The sequence below is a fragment of the Equus asinus genome, chromosome 7 (genome assembly GCF_041296235.1).
Source record: "Equus asinus isolate D_3611 breed Donkey chromosome 7, EquAss-T2T_v2, whole genome shotgun sequence".
Classification (NCBI taxonomy): domain Eukaryota; kingdom Metazoa; phylum Chordata; class Mammalia; order Perissodactyla; family Equidae; genus Equus; species Equus asinus.
This window is the reverse complement of record NC_091796.1, coordinates 27,057,672-27,080,307: the sequence shown is the minus strand read 5'-3', so window position 1 is coordinate 27,080,307 and position 22,636 is coordinate 27,057,672. Positions and strand designations below refer to the sequence as shown.

Here is a 22,636-nt window from a genome sequence, read left to right as displayed (position 1 = left end):
GAAAAATTAGAATTGTTAAGTACCCATAGGAAGGTTGTCAGTCAAGGGCAATGTGGCTTTCTGCCTCTCCTGCTGCAAAATTTTAAGGTGATATGTCAGAAGCTGTTCCCCGTGGGCCCCCAGGAAGCAATAAAGAGACTAATTTTAAAGAACAGAATTGCACGCTGCTAGACTTGGCAGGGAAAAGGGTGTTGCCATAATATTCTCTAATCTTTGATGATTAAGATTCATAGTGCCTCTTACTTTTCGAATGTGTGTATACCTGGCAGCAGGATTAAATCATGGCAGGCTACTTTCTCCCGCCCATTTTATAGATGAGAACATGAAGGCCTGGGGAATTAGAGAGATCTGCAAGGGGTCACACAGCAAACTTAGAAAGAGCCAGGAATAAATCTCTATCTAAATGCGCTTGATTTTGTGAACCTTCCCCCCTCATTGTCCCCTAAATGGGCCACAGATTACATTTTAAAATAGACGTTAGGTCAAAATGACACTGGTTTGGGGGACTCTGTCAGGATTCATGACAGCTTGGAGCACTCAGGCCCTGGGAGAGGCAGCAGGAAGAAAAAGCCAGCTGCTGCATGGGGAGGAACCTCCCATCTAGAAAGGCAGTAACGTGGGCCCCCCAGACTGCTTTGGTGAGCCCCAAAGGACCACTGACCCAACCACACACAATCAAATGTTGACCCAACCTTGAAAATGCCGCTTCAATTCCCAGGCCTGAGCTTCCCTCTGTCCAGTGAGTCTGCACTGATCCCAGCGAAGCTGATGCCCAGTTATTCTTGGCATCACTGACCTGCGCCTCCTTACTCTGCTCCCTCCACACCAGGCCTGGAGGACATGGGATCTGTCTGCAGATGGTCCCTTCAAGCCCCCTTCCCTATTGCAGAATCCTCACCAAACCCAAGTCAGGCAGATGAGGAGGACACAGGTGACCTCCTAGGATGTGTGCCTCACTCCCCTTAGGCCCAGGAAGGATGCATTATGAACTTTCATGAAAATTTGCATGGATTCCAAACCAGATGCTGGAGAAATCCACTGCTGCCACTGACACACAGGTCCTTCCCATCTCCCAGAGGAGAACGGGAGACAAGGGGTTAATTCAGAGGGGCTTGCTCTGTGGGAAGGAGCACCTTGTGGGAGCACACAGCTGAGCCTGCTGGTGAGAGGACAGCACTTGGTGGCCCAACCTGCCACATGTTGCCGAGTGGAAGGGCACCTTTAGAATTAACCCAGCTCCCAGACCAGAAAATACTCCCAAGTAGGGAATTAAGAGTTTCAATAACATTGTACAACTTGAAAAAGGACTTTCGCATGCCCAATCTCATTTGAGTCTCAGAAAAACCCCAGAAGGCAGGAATTATTGAACCTGTTATTCAGATGGGGCTGGGCACAAGAGAACTTACTTTTGTGGAGTGCCAACCCTGTGCCAGCTACACGTGTCACGATGCTATGTTAATAAATGTACATAGCAATTACTATTTTCTGCTGTTGTTGGGGGCCAGTGACTGGAACAGATGTCATTCAAAGAATAATTTAAAAAATGTACTTCCCCACCCCCCAAAGAGCACCCATATTTTGTGACAACGGGTTCCCTGGCTCTAAGGGGAAGTTACCTGTATTTTTACGGCTGAGGAAAGAAAGGGGGCCTGGGAGGTAGGGATGGGCCTGTGTTTCAAAGGCCAAGACTGGGAGACAGGAGAGAGAGGGATTGGAGGACATGCAGCTTTTGGAGTAGGATCCCTGGTGGGTCCCAAGACACTTGGGATGGCTCAGGTAATGGGTCCTGGAGTGGCCAGCAACCCTCACTCCACTGGAACACAGCACCTCGGTGGTGTCCACACCCTGGAGATGAAGACCTGGGGCCCCAGCATTCCCTATGGCAGAGCTGACATAGGGGCACGAGCTGCCTGCTGGCCTACCTCCTCCAAAGGACCACACAGGTCTGGATAAGGAGGGGCCACAGGCAGCCACCGCCACCCTGGGCCAAGGTCCGGGCCTCACCCCCTCCCTATTTGTCCTGACCTGCAAGGCCCCACAGTTCCCATACAACAGAAGAGTAGACACAGAATGACAGAAACACCTGCTAGGAGACTTTAGCCAAACTTAGCCAGCAGGGGAACTCAAACTGGTTTTCATTTGATCCAGGAAGATAAAAAGGATTATTTCTTGACATCGAAAGTCACAGAGCAATTGTTCATTATTTTATTTAGTCCTCATAGTTACCCAGCAAGACAGAAATTATTAGTTCCACTGTTAGGAAGCTTCTGAGGCTCAGAGCTGCCTGAGGTCAGCCCCAGCACCAGCAAGTGGTGGCGCCTGAGCCCAGCTGGTGAGACCCGCAGCCAGGGCTGATTCCAGAGAACATCGTCACCATCTAGAACAAGCAAGTCAAGACATCTCTGATTACTCAAGCCAGCCTCCTCCGGGATTCATTACAGATGTGTCAGAAGAAAAAAGACATAATAGCAAATCCTGTTGTTTAACTCAGGGTACCCCTGGCCTCTGGGTACCCCTTGGCAAAATATTCTAGATTCTAGACCTGTGCAGTCTAATACAGCAGCCACTAGCCACATGTGGCGATCGAGTACTTGAAATGTGGCTAGTCCAAACTGAGATGTACTCCAAGTGTCTAATATACTCTGGACTTCAAAGACGTTGTATGAAAAGAAGAATGTAAGCTATTCCATTAATAATGATTTTCGTATTAATTACATGTTGTAATGATAACGCTTTGGACGTGTTGAGTACAATGCAACACATTATTACAATTAATTTCACTTGCTTATGTTTGCCTTTTTAAATGTGGCTACTAGAACATGGAAAATCGCAGGCGTGGCTTGCATCGGTGGCTCGTGCTCCGCCTCTCTGGGGCAGTCCCGCTTCAGGTCCCAAGGCTTGCCACGGTTTCTGTACCCACCTCACCCAGCCACGCTCCCAAGAACAACACTGGAAGCCCAGGAGGCAAGACTCTCCAAGCATTCTGAGAATGTCCTCTCATCTCAACACTTCTGTGAATTCCAGGACCCACCCCTCCCGCCTCCATCCTACTCAGCACCCGAGAAGAACCCCCAGGCCCCACAACTGCCAAAGCACTTGCATATAGTCACCATCCCTGAGTGTTCAGATCCACCTTCGACCACATTTTCCATGGCCAGAGGAATTCTGATAACCAGGTTTTCAAAGCCCAGGCCTCAAACTCTATTAGCAATCGGAAGCCCTGGGACTGCCGATGCATTTCTCCCAGGCTTCTTTGCTCCCACCCCTGCCAGACTGCAGGCTCCTCCGAGAGCCAAGCAATGAAAGTAAACTAAATGTATCGATCCCTTATTATGGTGCCAGATGCTATGCTAAGTTTTCTGCATGTTTTATCTTATTTAATGCTCCCAGCCGGCTTGTGAGTAAGAAAGTACTGTCCCCTTTTTGAGGAGAGGAGTCCGAGGCTCCCAGAGTCCTGGATCTGTCTCCACTCCCATGGTTTCTCCTCTGCCCCATACTCCCTCCCCTGGGAGCAGACTCGCCTCCCGCATCTTTGCATTTCAGGCACCTAGCACAGTGCCCAGCTTACCATGGGTACTCGGTAAATACTGGTAAACTAGGTTGAGAGCCTTTCTGATAGACTCGATCCTTAGCTCTTTCTTGCCTTGATCAGGAAGTAGGTTGCCCCTCAGGGTCAGCCCTTCCCAGGTCCCCAGTCAAGTCTAAAATGCACAGACCAACTGCCCTACTGAGAGCTAGGGGTCTGGGTGTAGCCGAGGGCCAGTATAGTAGGGTCGGGGGTACCCAGGGAAACAGCTAGCCCCAGGCACCTGTAGACCTGTCAGCTCCCGAGATAGGCCCCTCCAGGCACAGCCAGTCCCCTGACAATCCTTTCCAGGGTCCCCAGAGCTCAATTCCCCTTCCATTTCCTCATACAGACAGAAGCCAAGTCCTGGGCCTGCCTGGTTCCTGTGGCTGCTCCATTTCCTAGAGCCGGGCTCAGCTTTCTGGACTCCTTCATCTCATTCTTTCTGCCCGATTTAGAACAAGGCCACCCAGAAGTCCTAATACTCTGCCCCTCCTCATCCCTTGGCTTGACCCTGAGGACCCTGACACTGGCCTGCACCAGAATGGAATTTGCCACACCCCCTTGGGCCTCCTGCCCCAGGCCATTGGCCCTCTCCCCCTGCCCTGGTCAGTTTCCCAAGGCCCCAGGCTATTTTTGCTCCAGCCCCAGCCTGCCGTTTTCCCTACAGTGGAAGTTGCTAGAGTGGTACCCTACATGACACACACAGTGAAGACCAGATGACTAAGAACAGCCCCTCCATTGATCAGAGCTCATCTTTGGGGTCTCCAGTCCCACTGGCCCCCTGTCCTTTCAGCCTTAGGGCTCTGCCTTCCAGGCTCTGGGGATCTGCTCAATGCTTCCAGCCTTGGCTGACTTCCCCAGATCAACTGATAGACCCAGGGTGTCTGCCAGCCCCCTCCGGTGCTCTCCAGACCTTACTCATGACCTCCCCCAGACACCTTTCATCATCTGCTGCTTGCCCTGGCATCCTTGGAGGGAAGGAGGAAGCTACAAAGTCCCCTTTTCCTTTTTTTACAAGAAATACCCATCCATCATCTCACTCTGCCATTTGAGAAATAAGAACCAATCCGGAAGGCTTGCCAACCAGTGGGGGCTCCAGGTCCATCACTCAGGTACCACTGATATAGCACAGAGCTCCTGCACCCCTTGCTGCCTCTGTTTCCCCACCAGCATCGGCTCCCTGCTTCCCAAGGGAACTAGTGGAGAATAATGACTTCCTGGTTTGTTACTCCACGTTGTTCAAACAAGAGGTGTGTTGCATCCAGAACAGCATCAGGCCTTCCCATGAGGCAGAAGAAGTGAGCCCACCTGATGCTAAATCTTCCGGTGCCTGGCTCCAGCAAGCACATGGGGCAGAAACTAATAACTATAAAGCATCCATCTATCATCTTATCAGGCCTTACTGTGTGTTGTTTGCATAGTTATCTTCCCAAGGTTTGACATTTTATGTCTCCTGCAGGCTGATATATTCTCCTACCGGCCATATCATTCAGAAAGGATAGACGAGCCTCAGGTTCATTACCTGTCATTACACCATGTACATGTCGCCGGGGGCCGAGGCATCGATTCTTCTTGAGTCTCCCTGGTGGTACAGGCCCCCTGACTTGGAGGCTCCAGGTCCAATGGTCTGTGGATTATGCTCACTCCTCAGGCCTTGAGTGGGCTCCACGACATCCCTTATTGCTCTCCTGGCTAGGCCACTCCTCGGGGGTGGTAAGGCCTCCTGAGTTCCCAGCTGCTTCAGAGGGGACCTGCAGGAAGAACAGAGGCCCTGTCAACTACCAGGGCCAGAGACGCAGGTCCAAGTTTTAACTGTTCTAGAACTTTCCAGCCATCCTCTTATTGCCCTTTATTATTAGGTCTTACAATTCCTGGTGGCTATACAGACTCTACCCGAGCTGGACGCTTCACTACCAACGTCCAGACCACCAACTCTAACCCCAGGCCTCAGTGTGTATGCACACACACACACACACCCCTTCACTCCTGTCTTCTTACCTCTACATATTTCGTTTCATCTGCCAGAAAAAGCCACCTTCTGTCATACATCCTACCCACCATTCAGAGTTTAGCTAATACCCACCAACAGAACCTCGTTGCCCCAGGAAAGATGAAGGAGCTGGGTATTCTCCCTCCCTCAGTGAGACCCACCAAAGAACAAGGCTGTGTCTACTGGGGACATTCCTCAACTCTTGCAGCCCAGGCCCCTGGGACAAGGCTTCTGGGGTGCTGTGGTTTGGGGACTCCAGGAAGGCCACCCATCTGTGGCTGATGATAAGCCACCTTTCAAAGCCCTTCAGTCAGAGTGAGAGACAAGAGTGGAGATGCAAAGCTCTCTGGGTGAGGGACACAGACACTGGCTCCACTGAGCGACCACATTTCACAGCCAAGACCATGCCTCACACTTTGGGGAGGCAGGGGGCGGCTGGTAAGAGGCTCTAGCTAGAAGCAGCCTCCTCCAGCGTGGAGATCTGCCCATCTCTGGAGACTGGGTCCACACTGGCCGCAGCCCTGCACCTCTGACCCGGCAGGACCTCCAGCTCCTGGGGGCGGAGGTGGAGGGCTCCCACTGCCCAGATGGCTCTGACCCTGAGCTCCACCCCAACCTCAGCCTCCTCCAGCCTCTGTGGACGCACTGCTAAGAAGGGGCTGTGGCAGGTGGAGAATGTCTGCCAGGGCACCCAGTGCTCAGGTAAGGAAAAGCACCATGGACAGGAGTGAGGGTGGCAAAAGAAGGCAGGACCATGAGGCCCCATGGATTTTGTAAGTATGATGATGACCATGTCCTACAACACACATAATGATTTATACCCTGCAAGATGCTTTTTCATCCTTTGGACACATTTGCTTGCACAATCACCACGTAAAGGGGTATTTTAAAGATGAGCAAACAGAAGCACAGAAAGGTTGAGAATCTTGCTAAAGGTCACACAGTCAGTTAGTGAAGGAGTCCAGACTGGAATTCCTGACTCGCAATTATCATTCTTTCCAGAAAGTTCCCTGATGCCAGGTTAACTTCATGTCACTTCAGGGGGGTGGCAGGTCAATAGGAGTGGGAAGAGGGAGGGGAACAGAGGCATGCTTGGCCTGCTATGGGGGAATGGGGAGAAGAGAACAATCATGCCTTTGGTTTCTTTCCTGATAGGAGGGTCCAGGAGGAGAGAATACAGAGAGAACAGGGTGATAAATAGAGAAGACAGGAATGTGGAGGCTCCTAGCTAACAGGACCAGCTTGGGCAAAGAGGAAATTGGCTGTGATAAATAGCCACAGCTTCAGGAGGGCGGTGCCGACCTTGAGCCTCCTGGGTGACCTGGCTCTCTACAGCTCTGGCCTCCAAGGCATTTCTGGGCGACAGCACTGGGGGTTGGAAGCCCCTTTGAAAGAACGAAGCGATTATTATTATTACCTTCCAAATGCATATAAACATTCCAATGCTTATATATGTGACATATCCCTAAGTAAAATTCTTTTTAAAAACCCCACAAAGTTCCACCCATATGAAGAAAGAGCTCAGCAGCTCCTGGACGATGGGATTCTCTGCTTGATTCCAAGGTTTCTCTGCTTCTATTGACATGGAGGAATCACAACCTAGGAAATTCCTACCTAGCAATAGAAGGCAGGGGCCAAGCTCCTTCCAGAACAAGCAGCACAGGCTAAAGTCCAGGAAATCCCAGAAGAGATGGAGTTAGGCAGGAAAACGACCCAAACACCAGTGGCAGCCATGTAGCTCAGTGCAGACCCACACGCCCACCTCTGGTCAACAGCAGACCAGACCTCAAAACATCAGGCTACAGGAAGAACAGAAAGGCATCTCCTTGGCATTTGTGCTGTGTCTCAGGTGGCCAGTGGGTCCTTGTTCTACCTTGGAGCTCTGTGAGCCCTACTACGTGCACTGCATGCCGTGGGGGAGGGAGAAAGAAGCTGCATCCTTTAGAAGCTGGTCACCTGCCCATCCTGCTGGCTGCACGGTCACCTGGTGGCTGTAGCTCCGGGAACAAACAGCTAAAGCACATCAATTTTTGCTGGGGGTGGGGAGAGTGGGGATAGGCTTTCCAGCCTCCTGCAAGGTGGGGTCAAAACATATTCACAGCAGATGGTGCCATCGCCCTCCCTCCAGGATGCTCATTTTTAATTATCTGTGCTGTCAGCAAAACAATTAACCCTCAAAGAAAAATTGCGCCATCCACTCCCAACCATACGAAAAGGCAATTTTTCCCAAGGACGAGGGACACTTAGGGCCGCGGCCGAGGGAAAGTAGGGCAGCCTTGCATTCAGTTCCGGATCTCACTCACCCTGGGCGATTTCGCCATCCTCTGACCTCTGCGGTCCGCCGCAGGCATTCACCAGCGGCCTCGTTGGCCTCCGAGCCTGTGTGTCCTTTCCCATAAAAAGAGGGGGAGGGTCCGATCCCTCAGGTGCCCTTCAGTCCCACAGTGCTCCCATTCTACAAGCCCGGTTCTCTTCCTCCAAACTTTAGGTTCCTTTGGAGCAGAGAATGAGACTCCATCTGTCCTTCATTCATTGGCCCACTCGCTTATTCATCCGTTTGTTCATTCATTCATTCAGTGACTGTGTATTTACCATGTTGCTCCCAGGAGATACAAAGCAAATATCTATTCAGCCTTTTGGACCACTGCTTGGAGCTTTCTTCTCCTCAGATGTAGGGAGAGGAGGGAAGGATGGGGCAGGGAGAGCTGAGGGCTGCCAGGGGCTTGAGGATTTGGCAGTGGCTTGGCTTTGGGCTGAAGGAGGCAAGTCCTGTTGCTGCATTTGGATTCTCTCTGAAGATCTGCCTATGGGAAGGCAGCCTCCTCTCCACAGAGCCGAATTTGAGGAGCAAGCCTCTTTGCTCCCCAGGGCAGGCCTGCAGAGGGGTGGTGATGTGAGGAGGGCGGCAAGTCCCCACCCCATCACCCACCAGCTGCCGTGGGGCTGGTGACAGCACAGGGCCTGCGCTTCACAGGTGCTCTTTACGTAGCTTAGGCACGAGCGAATGAACCAGAATGCCTCTCCTTAAAGGAACTGTTTTAAAAGAAAGGAGAGTTTTTACAGGGCTAAGACACAATGTTTGTTACCCAGGAGGCTACTATTTAAGGCTGGGGTCAGTTGGTCTAATTCACTCATCATCACACACTGTCAAGGAAAAGAACGCAGGGTGAGCGAGAAATTGTAGCATGTTCGCTGTTAGGGCTGCAGGAGCCTTCAGGAATGACATCATTTCGGCTATGTTTTGCAGGTGCGATCTGGAAAGCCTGAGGGGCTGGCTGCTCACAGATGGAGAGATGGAGCAAGACCCCGACGCAGGTGGCCCCACACCTAGGCCTTGCTCTTGTCCCTGTCCGCACTGCCTCCCAGGATCGCCCCTGAACAGACTGGGGAATTCACAAGGCAGAAAGGAAAGTCCAGATGGGGGAGCACTGTCCGGCCCCCTGTGAGGCTGCAGGCCTCCCCAACTCAGGCAGGAGCAGTGCTCCAGACAGCTAGCGGAGGAATGCAGAAGACAGATCAGGGCTGGGGGGCGGGGGAGGAGGCAGGGACCCCTCCTCCACTAACATTTTGCCCAGTTCAAGCCTTGTGACATCTTTCTTCCTCTCCTTGTCGCCCATCCGGCTACCAGCACTTGCCCTCACCCAGTGCCCAGGAGCACAGGCTCAGATGCCAGCTCCTCAGCATAAAAGGAGTGTGTTTATATTCAAAGCGGGCTGTCGCCCACTCAGAATCGGCCCACTCGAAAGCAGCACATGTGACTGCACCCCCTGCCCAGGGCCTGAGCGGGACAGACGCCAACCTCTGGCTGGAGACATTTCTAAATATGAGCCTGGCACAAAGAGTCAGGTTCCCAGGCCTCCTCTGCCCTGGGAGACCCAGCCAGGATTTTCAAGCCTGCCGGGACGGAGAGGGCTGGGGGCAGGCAGGATCAGGAGGCAGCCAGCTGAGACAGCCTTCAGCCCCAGAAACATCGCCTGAACCCCTCCCCGGCCTTCCAGCCTCGTTAGGGGAGGAGAAAGGATTACCCTGCACCCAGAAAGTCTGATCAATTGCCTGAAACCCTTGGCAGCAAGGACAGGAAAGCCACTGCCTGCTCAAATGTGCATGGATTAAAAATATACAAATGGAATATTTTTTCTTCCCCTCTCCTCAACCCCCTGAAGCCTGGGATGCTTGTTAAAAATAGCCTTGCTGTGGCATGGATCCTACTAAACCCAACGGCTGGCAGGAAGATGAAGGAGCCACTGGAGACAGCACTAAGTGGTTACCCTGGGGAGTGGGCTGGGGGGGGGGGGTGCTTTCAAGTGTTTCTGGACACACTTCTATACTCTTTGGATTTTTAACAACAAGCAGGTACTATTTTTATTAGTTTTGTTTTTTTAAGATGGAGATTCCTCCACTGCATCCTCCAGCCTAAGCTTAAGGCTGAACTTGTACTGACTTAGCAACCCAACAGCCCGGTGCCGGCTAGCCTGGCAGTACACTGACCTCTCACCACCCAGGCCACCAGGTACAAATACAGCCCAGAGTCATGAAAGGAGCACTGAATCCAGAGTCAGAGTCTCAGATCTGTCACTAGCTGGCTGTGTGACCTCAGCCAAGTCACTTGAGCTCTCTGGGCTTCAGTTTCCTTAACTATAAAATGAGGCAATTGGATTAAATGCTAAACCAGGTACCTTCTAGTCCTAGCATCTCGCAATTTTAAGGATTGAGGGAAAACATCTAAGACTTGCCCCGTAATTCTCCTCACCATGAACAGGCAAAAGGAATGTGTCCTTAGGCAGAGGTGGGATTATACAATCAGGAGGAGAGGCAGGTAGGAAGGAGAGAAGCTGTTCTGAGAGCAGAGACCAACTCCACACCTTGCTGATGAAGTACGCAAGGTGGAAAGAGCATCACTTTGGTACCCAAAATGTCCTGGGTTCAAATCCTGACTTCAGCTGTTAGTAACTATGGGAACTTGGGTAATTGCTTATTACTGGGGCAAATCGACCTCCTCATCTGTAGCATGGGGTAAGAATATCCAAAGGCTGCTGTGACTATTAAGTATAATTAAGTGAAAAAGTACCCGGCTCATTGTAGGAGCTTAACATCTTTTTATTCTTCTCTTCCTCCTGTTGTTTACCCTACTCTGCATTGCAGGGTGGCTAAGAGTGTGGACTCTGCAGTCAGGTTTGCAGCCCAGCTCCACTAGCAGTAGCTTGCGACCTTGGGTAAGCCACTTAATTTCTCTGCGCCTCAGCTTCTTCATCTATGGAATGGTGATTGGCAGCCCACACTCCTGCCCCTTCTAGTCAACTGGGCCCTCAGTTTTCAATCTTGCATCTTCCATGGATTTGGCTTTTAGAACTTCCTTCACAGGCCTCCCTGTCCCCCAGCGTCTCTAAGGTGTCTGGCCCACAGCTGCCCAGCACCGGTGGTTGTCCTGCTGGCCTGGCCCTTTCCCCTATTCACTCCCTGCCCCCTCTCCATTTGGTTCCCACTCAGCAAGTTGTACACATAGCCAGGAGTGTGGATTCCATCCTGGAGCCATGAGGAATGTGTGTTTCAGATCAGTGCTTCCTAAGCTTTCATGTACTTATGAATCACCTTGGGGTCTTGTCAAAATACAGACACAGATTCTGATTCAGTAGGTCCCAGGGGCGGTCTAAGCTTCTGCATTTCTAACAAGCTCCTGGGGGATGCCCATGCCACTTCTGGTCCAGGACCACTCTTTGATTAGCAAGGCTGTAGAGTGGAGGAAATCTTGGCGTGTGTGTGTGTGTGTGCACGTAGGGTTACAGGAACAGGGACCAGGCAGGCCAGTTATCCAGATCAGAAAAGGACTAGGATTTCGATCGAGACGGCATGATGGAGACCAAGTGTGGACTGAAGACACTAATGAGGAAAAGCGGGAGAATGTTTTGTGAAATTATGTGAGATTACCCAACCTATAAAAAGGAAGTTTATTGAGATAATGCAGCAACACAGAAAGATGCTTACGACATATTAACTGAAAAAGCAGACTACCAATGATACGCACACTAGGTCTTCAACTCTCCCAAAAGCACACGTAAGAAAACTGATAGTAAGGCTACAGCTCAGGACCACGAAGGCTGTGTTATGGTAATATAACCACTTGTATTTTTATTTATTTGTCATTTTCTAGATGTTTTTAGTGAAGTTTTAGCATTTTTGTAATTTAAAATTTATCTTCTATAAATTCTCAGATGCCCACTTCCCAGAATTGTCAGTTACTTTGTGCTATTGAAGTTTGATGGATTTTGAGCACAAACTGCCGTTGCTGCAATGGCTGGAAAATGGTACATTAAATCTTCTCAGTCAAACCCAAAAATAAAGCAACCCAGATTCTGTTTTTCCTCTAAGCCAAGGGTCCAGCGCTTTGGAAGGCTGGCGCTATCACCTCTCACTATAGCAACAAGGAGACCCTGGTAACCCCGAGCTTATGGTTATTAAGAGTAAAAATAGGAAGTCTGTGGATAGATGTTCAGCAAGAAGCTGCCGCAGGTTTGCAATGGACAGGCTCGGTTTGGAGCCCTCTCGGCCCCTCTTGCAGGAAATAGAAAGCAAAAATCCGAGGCTAGCAGCTGGTTCCCACCAGATTACAAGGAGTGGCTGGCATTTTCTTCTTTGTTTCCCGTTTCAGGGCTGTAAGCTGCTTCTCAAACCAGTTCCTGACATGCCTGGAGGTGGGCTGCTCTAGAATCGGAGTCAAAATGTTCCAGTCAGGGGATGCCTGCCACTCACTCATGTATTGGTTATGTTCATACCACTCCTGACACCCTGCCCCTGACTGCCCTGTGCACTTCTGGTCAGTTCTCCCAGCTTACCAGCAGCCCCACCCATTCGGCTGGACCCCCATCCCATTCTGTGCAGGATCTCTTCAACCTGTCCTTGGGTAGATGTTGCTGGCCCCCCAATCTCCTCTCGAGGCCTTGGCTCTGACCGCTGGGAGGCTGCAGTGGGTCCTGGCCCCTGTCTGGCAGCTCCTGCCCGAGGTACAGTGCTGAACCCTGGCCTGTTCTCCAGCCCCTGAATGATTTTGCACTTTAGTGAACCAAGTTCAAGGCCCACTTCTGGCACCATCTGGCTGTGCACCTTGGGAAAATCACTTCACGTCTCTGAACCTCAATTATATCATCTATAAAAATTCTTAAATGAGTTTATGGGATCTCGTGTTCTCTTTTGTCTTAACACTCCATGATGCCAACACGGTTAAAGATTTATCTAACAATACAGACGAGATATTCCACATACCAGACAATTAAACATGCCCCTCCAAGCAACAAAGTGTGTTTCATTTTTACCCTGCTGCATGAAGTATTTTTTTTTAAATGTTTACATGCTTCTCTTCCTTTTTGGCAAAGGATATAAAATCTAACATTTGTTTGGGTACATCTCTCCCCAGCTTTGTTCCATAACACACTTGCAGTGCTGAGGTGCTAAACAGAATGTCACCCCGTCCGGAGGGCCCTCCGGCGTCTGTGTGAGGCTCTCTGCTGTCTTAGGTGACGTGTCCCTGCCGCTGGGTCTTCTCTCCTCTGTTGGGAGCCCTTCCCACAGGACGGCGTCCAGATGTCATACTCCCCGACTGGTATGCCTGCCTAAAGAAGCTTGCCTACTTCTGAGGTACAACTTGGAATCTCCCCAGGCTGGGCAACGCTGGGGCTCAGAGCAAGGGTCGGCTGGAGACGTATTCTTAGGAATAAGGAGGCATGGCTTCAGTCATTCTCAATGATGGCGAGAACTCTTCCCTTGCTTTGACGTCTATGTTCTGGATGGAGAGGTGACGGCAGGCTGATCTCTGGATAAGTGAAGTGTCTGTTTCTGACCCCTCACCTGAACTGGCACTTATTCCTGCTTCACTGGCTGGTTTTCCCAGAGGCTGGGTTAGAGACCTGTCAGAGTGGGTGACAAGACCACAAGGGCCAGACTAGAAGGCAAACTCAGATTTAGAATTTAACCCCAACTCTATACATCTCTGGCGTCACTCCTTTCTCCAAACCCATCCCTAAGGCTCAGTAATGCTCTTGCCTTGCTCCTTCCCCTAAGAGATGCTACAAGTCCCCCAATGAGGCTTGCTTTCCCTGCTTCCCCCAGGAGGCCACCCAGAGGTACTAGGCTGGATGCAGGCTCATCCTTAGACCAGAAACACCTGGCAGAGCAATCCGTGTCCCCCACCCCCCCTCTCCCCAGCATGAAGCCTCATCACTCTGCCTTTCCCCTGCACCCCTGGTTGGAGCCAGCTCCACCAACAAGCTCTTACTGTCTCCTCTGCACACCGAGCTTCCCGCGGCCTCTTCTCCTACCTGACCCCGTCAACTCTGCATTTATCACCCACCCTACCACGTCCCCCTGGAACACGTGACCTTCCCATTCCACGCGTGAGAGCCCACCACATCACTAATTCTCCGGAGGACGCCAGCAGAGGGCCTGGAGGTTGTGGTCGGAAAAGAGCATTGCAGAGTTTTCAAGCTCGGAGGTGGGCAGTTCTGAAAGGTGGCCTTTATGGAAAGGCCAGGCTGCCAACTGCAGGAGGGGGAAGCTTCTGGGAAGGAAACAGAAAAGCCACTTTGAGACCAAGGTGGGAAATGGTCTGCAAAATGCTGAGGTCAGCCAGAAAAAGGGCAGGGAACTGGGGCAGAGGAGGCCTGGGAGGTAGGTGTGGGAGGCCAGTGGGGAAAGAGGGTGAGGTGATGGATACCCCGGACCGAGAAAGCAGTTGAGGAGCCGGGGGGCATGTTAGTGTGATGGCGCATTTACTAGCCCTGCCTGACAAACGAACCAGACCCCAAGATTTCACCCAGGTGGCTGCCGGGGAGGGGCCTCTGCAAACGTGCATCGCCCCTGGGTCTGGCCCAGGGAGCAGCATGGCAGCAAAGAAATGAGCCAAGATGGTCAAACGGCACAAACCTTACAAAATCATACCAACCGCCAAGAGCCAGGCATTTCCCATGGAGAAGTCGAGTCAGTCATCACGGGGACCCCACCCCTAACCTGGCACCTATTTCTGCTTTGCATCTGATCTTCCCAGAAGGGGCTTATACATTTTCGTTGCTGACCTGACCACAGGGGCCAGACCAGAAGGCAAGCTCAAGGTTAGAATTCAACTCAGACTCTGTACATGCCTGGTGTCACCTCAGGTCCGAGTCCAGCTCCCACTTTTACGGATGAGTAAACTGAGGCTTAGAAACGGTAAGCAACCAAGGTCACACAGCTCGTCACTGAGAAGCCTGGATTCGAATCCTCAGCTACCTGATTCCGAACCAGGCCCCCTTGGCCACCACACTTCCCTGCAGACCCAGGGTTCCTCACTGGGACAAGGACAGTGGCTCCCAGCTGCTTCGTTCTGGGGACCCTGCCATCTCCCCACATGAAAACACTGCCCCAAGTCTCCTGCAGAGGCTGAGGTGGTGCTGGCAGGATGACTCCCTCAGCTAGGGCTGGTGTCCAAGAGTTACAGTGTGGACACACACCACCTGGCTATGCATGCGGCCACCTCTGCTCAAACACTCCCTATACTTTTGGCTGGGAGAGGAAGCCGTGAGAGATGGGTCAGAGGACACTGGAAGCTAGGGGTAGGGAGGGGAGGGGAGACAGAAGGAAGCAGGAAGAGGGTAGCTGGGTCTGGGGGGCTGTCAAGGCAGCCCTGGGTGTGGTACTGGCTGCCTGGTGGCTGGCAGGACTTGAGAAGCACCTGTGAGCAGCTAGTTGTCTCCTTCAAATCAAAGAGTCACAGCATCCTGGAAATGCCTCAGAGGGGAGGGGGGACTAAAGGAGGAAATCATTGTCTCTCTTCATTTCTTGTACAAAATGGGCATGGACAAAGGAAGTGGCAGAGGAGCACAACGATAAATTTTCTCTTTATAACTAGGCTCAAAGACCAAGTCTCCATCTTTTTTTGTTTCTGGAATTCTTCTTAATGCCTATCTGGCACTGCGCAGTGCAAACTATAGGAGCTGCCTATGTGCTTCCATTCAACAGGTTTTCAGTGAGTCCCTATTGTATGTTTGGTCCTGTCGAGATGATGGGTGGACAAGAAATTGATAGTACAGATGCCTACGTGAGAGAGTGTGTGGTCTCATGAGCGAAGGTGAGACACACACCTCCCAAAGCAGAAGCCCAGAGTCCCCCAGTCCTTGTGTGATGCTGGAATGGACAGCGCCCACATGAAGTGCTTACGAGGAAAGTTTAGAGCAGGACCAAGCTTCTCAAGAGGTGGTGAGTTCTCCAGCCCTGGAGGTATTCAAGGCAGGCTGACTGGCTACAAACAGGGGAATGAGGGAAAGTCTAGTCCTTCGGGACCCAAGATGGCAAAGGACCTAGAACTGCCATGTTTAACATGCCATGGTGGTGGGGACAACACAGTGCACACATCCTGGGGACCAGTTTCAAAGGGCAGAGGAGAGAGGCTGCAAAACTAGCCTCGCTCGAAGCCCCTCCAGGGCAGGGACCATGTCTTTTTCACTTTGAGGCCCCTGTATGCAGCACAGTGCCTGGCCCCACTGGGCACCCCAGCAGTCCTTCAGGAAGTGAGCTGGGCTCCAGAGCACTTAGTCCACACTGCACAGCTCTGCACTGAAGTTAGCGCCTGTTTCCTCCGTGCACACACCGCGAGTCCCACTCTAACTGGATGGTGCACTCCTTTCACAAACGGTTTTCTTCATTTATTGTTCTCAGTAGTCTATTAGTTTTCTATGGCCACAGTGAAAAATCACCACAAACTCAGTGGCTTAAGCAATACAAACCTACAGTCACACACTGCAAAATGGTGATTCAGTCAACAAGGGACCGCATATACAACGGTGGTCCCATAGGTCAGTACCATAGAGCCTGGGTGTGTAGTGGGCTATACCATCTAGGTTTGTGTAAATATAGTCTATGATGGTCACACAACAACAAAATCCCCAAACCATACATTTCTCAGCATGTGGTCCCGACATTAAGCAACCCATGACTGCATTTCCTTACAGTTCTGTAAGTCAGAAGTCCAACCAGGTCTCACTGGACTAAAATCAAGATGCCAGCTGGGCTGTGTGCCTGCCTGGAGGCTGTAAGGGAGAATCCGTTCACCTTGCCTTTTCAAGCTTTGAGAGGCTGCCTGCATTCCTTGGTTCGTAGGCCACTTCCTCCATCTTTGAAGCCAGCAACATAGCATCTCTGAGCATTCTTCTGTGCTCTCATCTCCCTCTCTGACCACAGCTAGGAAAGGTTCTCAGCTTTTGAGGACTCAGTGTGATTTGATTGGTCCCACTGAGATAATCCAGGATCCTCTCTCCACCTCAAGGTGCATGACCTTAATCACATCTGCAAAGCCCCTGTGCCATGTAAAGCAACATATTTAAAGGGTCCAGGGATTCGTGTGGACATCTTTGGGGGCGGGGCATTATTCTGCCTACCACCAATAGGAAACAGAGTCACACTGTTCAAAATTCAAATGGCACAAAAGGCTATAGAATGAAAAGCTTCCCTCTTAACCCTATTACCTGTCCCTGTCATAATAATAGGGTACCTATTACCCACCACCCATTTCCCCTCTCTGTTAATATTTCCTTGTGTTTCTATCCCAAGAGACTTTATGCCTATATAAAGAAACAACAATATGTATTATTTTTACCGTTTTTTACAAGCAGTACCATACCATAACACTGTTCTGCATCTTGCTTTTATCCCAACACCTTTGAGATCATCCTGGATCACTATATAAAAGCATCCTGTTCTTGTTTATGGCCGCATACTATTCCACTGTATGGCTGCACTATAATTGATTAATCCAGTCTCCTGCTGATGGTCATTTACATTCTTTCTAAATCTTTTGCACTTACAAACAGCACCGCAATGAACAACCTGTACATGTGCCCTTTCCTTTATGTGCCTGGATCTGGAGGATAAATTGATAGAAGTAGAATTCCTGGGTCAAAGGATATGTGCACTAAGATTTCACAGCTACTGTCAAATTGCCCTCCACAGAGTTGAGCCCATTTATACACACACTCCCACTTCCAGCCACACACGGCAGAGAGATGTAAGCTCATATTGGCAGGGAAGCCGTGGCTCACATTTCCTCCGTGTCACCCATGGCGCTTATTCCAGGAATGGACTCAGGAAGCCCATGGGGATCACTGGTGCTCACATCCCTCTTGTTGGTGATGGGGGCAGGGACTAGAGAGGAGGATGAAGCCAGTTCAAAGGATTTAAAAGAGCAGTGGCTTTGTGCATCCGGACCGATCAAATAGCTCGGCCCGCACGAACATCCCTTCGGCTTGTGAGCCAACAGGTTTCCCCAGTGGGGAGAGCATATTACCACTGCCTAACAGAAGGGCTCTCAGCATTGAGACTACAAGTGTATTTGGGTTTCCACAGTCCCAGCTGCATCCGTGTTAAGAAAGAATCATTTTCTTGCTCTTAACCCATTCCTGGTGGAGATGTTGCTTCAAACTGAATGAGCCTTTTATGTGCCAAAGTCAACCGCGATCTAAAAGATAAGTTAAATCACTTATTCTTGAAGACATGAAACCTTTGATTGGAGTGATCGATTAAGATTTCACAGCAGCAGTTGCTGGGCCTGGGGAGCCCAAAAAGTGCCCATTACCCCCACCAGCCCAGCAAATGCAGACTAGGGCACAGGACCCAGAATCCTACCCACTGGGAGATTTCTCTCTGGCAGAACATGGAGGGGGCTGGAAGGGAGAGAGCAGAGTGCTACGTCGTAGCAGGGGAGGCTGGGGGGCCCTGGCAGGCAAGAAGGGTAGGGACTGGAGGTGCCAAGCCCCCTGCCAAGCCTCCTTCCTAACTCTGATCTCTACTTGGCCTTCGAGGTTAGATCAAGGGTCCCCTCTTCCAGGAAACCAGAAGCTCAGGAGACAGTAGGCGCCTCTAGAGCACGTTCCTACAGCACCTTTGACCCTGAAATGTAACCTTGTGTGTGCACCTGACTTGGGACCCACTGAACTGTGAGCCCTCTGAAGGCAGTGCCCAGCATAGAGCTGGATGTCCACAAAGTGCTCAAGAAATGCTTGATGAAACTGAGCCCCCGAAGCAATCAGAATAGCTACCTGCCCTAACGGTGTCACTCACCAACATATGCAAATGTGAGCAGCCCTACTGGGCACCAACAACTGTGTTAAGCCCTGGGGCATCCACAGGGTTCCAAGAGGGCTTCTTGTCCTAAAATGCTACCCTGGCACCAAAAGCCCACTGTTTGAGCTGCTCTTTTTAGTGGAAGCCCACTTGCCTCCCAGAAGTCCCCATCCCGAAAATGAGTCATCCTGTCACCCAGTGGTCCTCTTTAGCTCTTCAGCCAGCGAAGGGTGGGGCACAGAAGGGGGAAGTTTAGACCTAGGGCCTGGGATGCTGCTGGGGGGTGGGGGGCAGGCACTGCAGTAGCCCATGGGCAGTATGGGGGAACCAGACACCAGGAGATGAAAATACACCTCAGAGGGCATCATGGTAAGAGCTGAAACTTAGAGAAGAGCAGAAGTGACTAAAGTTAAGGACAGAAGTGATGTGCAAGCAGGTGAGCAAGGTGATGTCAAGGTTGGCGGTGAGCTGGAAAGCTGTGATCACTGTGTCGGGACGACTGGGGCCCAGGCTTACGTCACCCCCAGCTCTCAGGGTCGTGGTCAGCCTTAGACATGTGTATATGAGAGTAGTATCATCAGCCCTGCCTGCCTCACCCAGCTGCTGTACATTAAGAAGAGAAAAGATGAGGAAGTTCCCTGAAAGCCTCAAAGCAATATTGAAACAGAGACTGTTATACGAATAGTCCTTTGTTTTTGCTTAGTGTCTCATAATCTGCACAGAGCTTCCTATCCAGAATTCCCAATCCTCCAGGCAACCCTGGGAGTGAGGCAAGGACAGTCATACCCAATCGACAGATGTGAAAACAGATGCGACAGCTCAAGCCTGCAAGCAGAAAGATAGGAAGGGGCTGAGCTGACAGCCGGGCAGGTCTTCCAACTCCAAATGGAGTGTTCTGTTTACCACACCAAGATGCGCCCAGCACTGCCTAAAACCACAGCCTCTAGCTGCACAGAAACCCCCCTCCTTCTTCAACCCTGTCACTTTCCCCTGATTTGTTGATTGAGGAATGAGCTTCCCCAGGCTCTTTGTAACCAGCAGTGTTGGGGTGGGAGGTAGGTGGGCAGAGCATCTTTATCCAGGCTGCAGGCTGGGCTCAGCCTCCACCCTGCTGTCGGGCCGTGGGAGGGTCCTTGTCCCCTAGTTCCCTCCAATTCCACATATCTTTGATGTGAAAAACCACTCAATGACCCGAATCTAGGTGTTTCCAGGAAAATGCAGTCAGGGCCTTTCTCACGGGGTGTGGTCCTTTGTGACTGACGCATGGAGAGCTGGGTGGAGCTGGCCTGTACCGACAGGGCACTGACGGATTCCTGGCACTCTGTGCGTGCTTCCTCAGTCACCTCATGATCACGTCAGGTCAGCGTCACTATAGGTGAAGAGCAGAATGGTTGCATGACCTGCCCACAACCGTCACACAGCCTGGAAGGGGTCGGGCCCAAAGAGCCATCCCTGCGTGTTCCCTCGCAGCACGGGTGGGAGAAAGGGAGACAAAGGCATGGTGATGGGCCTCTTATATTTTTTTCCCCAAAATAGGCTTTATCTCCACTCCAAGCCACCTCCTGGGCCTTCCAAATTTTCTTTCCTTCAACGAATTATGTGGCAGGAAAGACACTCAACTGGTAGCAGAAATCAACCTCCAGTTTCTCAGATACCTTCATTCAATAAAAGCATCATCTGAGGGTGGGATGGCCTGGGAATACACCTGTGAAACTCACACCCATGGGCAAAACTCCATCTTTCTTCAAGGCCTATTTAAACAAACAGATATTTTAGGTTTTAGGTTGACATAACCAATCACAACATGAACACAATGAGTGACCTTGCTCATAACAGTTTCCTGTTGGAGCTTTACGTGCGCTGTATATACCGTTCTCAGTTACAGACCATTCGATATGGAAAAAGAAGATTTTGAAACAGGGAAATATGGAGGTGATTAATCATTTGGCAAAAGTTCTCACCTGAGATCTCCTTGTCCGCTCATCAACCCCAAATACAATTAGAATAGAGTTTCTTCTCCCACACAGCTTTTGGAGCATATGTATCTAATGGACTTGGGAACATGACTTGAGAGACACAGCTATTTCCTGCTTCCTGACTGCAAATCTAGCACCAACTCCAGCCCTTTTAGGCAGTGAAGCAGGAGAGGAGAAGGCTGGTGTGTCAGGGTGGGGTCTGAAATGTAGCAACACCCTCCCCTCCATTTCCACAGAAAGGAAACCAGACGGGGGACCAAAGAAAGTGGGCTGAGCTATTGTGAGCCTGCCAAGCTCACTGATGCCCTTCTATGCCATTAACATCCAGGCCCCCCTGGCCTCACATGACCCGAGAACATTCTTGTTGGCCAGCCTCAGAGGTCTTTCCCTACACCCACCCTGCCTCCTGCTTCCTCTCTGACCAGCAAACCATGGTTCTCCATCTCTGCCACACCTGGCCTTTCCTCATCTGCCTCGAGGTTCATCAGTGTTTACCTGTCCTCTGTCCCCTGCCCATCGGTCCTTGGAGAAGAAGACTGCCACGTAAACCTCCTGTAAGGTGACCTAGCACAGCATGCTAAGGTTAGTTACTTTCCTTCTTAGGCATTTCTGGTTCATAACATGAGCCTCTTGAAGAGGGTAATATTTTTAACGAAAGAATATAATCTCTAATAGTGAAATTTCAAGGACTGTAGAGGAGAAACAGGATGGTGGGGGAGTGGGAACGACAGCAAAATCTCTGAGATGCAGCCTTGAAATCATGTCACACGGACCAGCCATGAGCTACTACTGAAAGTCTGTTTTTCAAAATTTGAAAGAGTCAATTTCCAGATGTCTGCTTTGGGGAGCCAAACTGCTGTTGATTTGTTCCCAGTTCACTGTGGAAGAAAGTCTGAACTCCTCACCGGAGCATTTCAGGCCTGCCCTGGGCCGGATCCTATAAAGCCTTCTCTACTTCCTGCTCCTAGTAGGAATTCCACTCCACCACTGGCTTCTGCACTGTGCCCCAGGCCTACACTGGGCTTCCCAATCTGTGCCCCTACACACTGGCCCAGCCTGGCAGGCCCTCTCATTCACTGGATTCACCGCACCGCACATTTCCAGGGGACGCCACTGCCATCCTAGGTCACATGTGTACAGTAAATGGCACAGTAATCCAGGTCTGCCCACCCTTGGCCTCTCTGCTTCAAGATGCTGCCCCCCACCACTGCATACTCCTCTCCCCAGCTTCCTTGGTGCTTACTATCTTTGGCTCACTTCAGAACTCTGACACTCACTACCTCATATTCTCTTGATCTGGCCCGGTGTGAGAAGGTCCTCAGTTGGAATAGAAGTACCCTTGGGGTAGTGACTGGGTCCTGAGTCTGTAGGAACCACCCCCACGCCTGGGCTAGAAGGCTAAGAACTTGGCATTGGCTTTGAAATTGTGGTTCCGGGACCAGCAGAAGCACAGCATCTGGACACATGCTAGAAATGCAAATCCTCTGCCCCAACCTCTCCACCACCACTTCTTGAATCAGACACTTGGAGGTGGGGCCCAGCACCCGTGTGAGCAAGCACACCAGGCAATTCAGATGCACAGGCAGTTTGAGAAGCACCGAGGTACAGGATCCTCAGAGCACCCTGCTAGGTTTGCTGAATTGGTTAGCAGAGTTTCCCAACTTGGAAAGGAGCTGGTCCAATCCAGGCTGCCCATTTCATTGGTCTCTCATGGGGTCCCAGCTCCCATGTTTGTTCTAAAATCACACAATGAACTCGCTCCAAAGCCTTCCCAGCAGCCTGAAGCATTATCGTGTCAAGACTGAACACAGACAGCTCCGAGCAGCCAGGCTGCCTCCAGCTCTCCTCCGAAGGGCACTCCTGCTCAACAGACCTTGCCCTGGTCCTGCTAACCGGGAGGGCAAATTCTTCAGCAACCAATGAGACTTTCACATGTCCTGGTCTCCCAACTTGCCCCAGCTGTGGCGAGTGCTCTTCCAACACAGAGCTGGGCATCTCGAAGGCTGCCTCTGTATCCCCCAC

The 22,636-nt window shown here is 51.1% G+C and overlaps 1 protein-coding gene across 8 annotated transcripts in view; it reads right to left on the bottom strand.

Moving 5' to 3' along the window:
- ZBTB7C (zinc finger and BTB domain containing 7C) overlaps nt 1–22,636 on the bottom strand; it is a 353,239-nt gene that overhangs the window by 276,686 nt on the left and 53,917 nt on the right. For 6 of the 8 annotated variants that reach the window (XM_070513092.1, XM_070513093.1, XM_070513091.1 and 3 more), the window contains one exon: nt 5,091–5,319. The exons of the other annotated variants lie outside the window; for them this stretch is intronic. The gene's annotated coding sequence lies outside the window, so the exon portion shown is untranslated. The remainder of the gene's footprint in view (nt 1–5,090; nt 5,320–22,636) is intronic. 8 annotated transcript variants of the gene reach the window in all.